Source organism: Garra rufa, chromosome 11 (genome assembly GCF_049309525.1).
Source record: "Garra rufa chromosome 11, GarRuf1.0, whole genome shotgun sequence".
Classification (NCBI taxonomy): Eukaryota; Metazoa; Chordata; class Actinopteri; order Cypriniformes; family Cyprinidae; genus Garra; species Garra rufa.
Window position 1 is genome coordinate 28666528 of NC_133371.1, and position 1534 is coordinate 28668061.

Genomic DNA, 1534 nt, shown 5'->3' on the forward strand with positions numbered 1-1534 from the left:
TAAATAACTGTAAATAATTATAAATGATGAATGGGATTTACAGGCATGTTTTTTTAAATGTCCAAAACAATATGAAGTCAAACTATTTAACATTGTTGTATAGACTGCTGGATGAATTTTTAACTATTCTACATTTTTATGACTGAAAACTCAAGCAACAGGTTTGTTGCTATATTCTGAGAATGACTCAATATACAATTTTTAATTCCTTAATTTAAACTTGGCCACATGAAAATAAGTACAGATATAAATCTTTTTTTGGCACAGTTTGTCCATGCAGGTTGGCATGGTCTTGCTAGCATGCAGTTCAAGTACAACGCTAATGTTATACTGCCAACATTGCATTTACAGCGAGGAGTGCAACTCATCAGATTTACCTCAGAAGTAGAAGATGAGAGTACAATAATTACTTTTATGAAATTGCAGGATTACTTTAGGAGATGGAAACAACTAATAGCAAGAGGTAAATTGCTGAAAACCAGCATATCGCCTGATCCATAATTGAGTCTAATTAATCTACTCTAAAAAATATAAATATGTAAATGCCTGGCAACAGAAATTTCTTACTCATATTCAACAGCTACCAAACAGTCTCTTACCTAGTTACAACCCACTCATGGGTACACATATAAACACAGACCGACCTCCCACATGACAACAAACCTGATAGATCAGTGCATCCTCGTGCAAATCAAACACTTCCTTCTTTCTGCAGCACTAATTAAAATGTGCCTGCTGGAACGTTATACATGGGAACAATTTATTTACTGCAGCTGACTATCTTGACTCCTGAAGTCAATGTTGAATCTTTATTCATTAACTACAGGATATACATGGGATTTCTCATAACTGAGGCATTTAAATGACTTGCAGTGACGTAATGCTCAGTTTGAAAGTTAGGAAGTCAGTTGTCATGAGAGTCTATGACCTGTTTAGCATACAGATGCTGACCGGTGATTTAATTTTGCATGCATCAGCTACTAATCACGTTTAATTCCATCAGGCTTTGACCTGAATGACTACAGGAGCATTTGTAATGTCTATGTGACGATTCTATGCTTTCAGGCTTGGCTCCAGAATCAAATAACTGAGGGTGCTCTAACCTTGATAGTGTGTTTTCACGACACTTCATCAATCGGCCACATTCGTGGCACTGAATGTAAACAAATGCCACTGAACCATACAAAACTTGCATATTTTGCTAATTATTGCTGCTGAAAATGGTCAATTATTGTTGTATTTTGGCCTGTACTAATCAGTCAGACAGTGAAAAACATTTAGAGTAGCCTACTATAGACTGCCAAAAGTTATAACAAATCAAGGAGAAGAGTGCAAAAAACTGAGGAAGGTTTGCCAAACTGAACCAGGATTTCCAGGGCAAGAATGTTGACAACTTTGATGTTTGTTCTAATAATTTCCAGTCAGGTGAGTGAAATATTACACTAATATCTTACTTAATACTGCTCGTAAGTATCTTTACCACCTGTTAACTTTAGTTTGTCAAAAAAAGTGCCTTTCCTGCTTACTAAGTCCT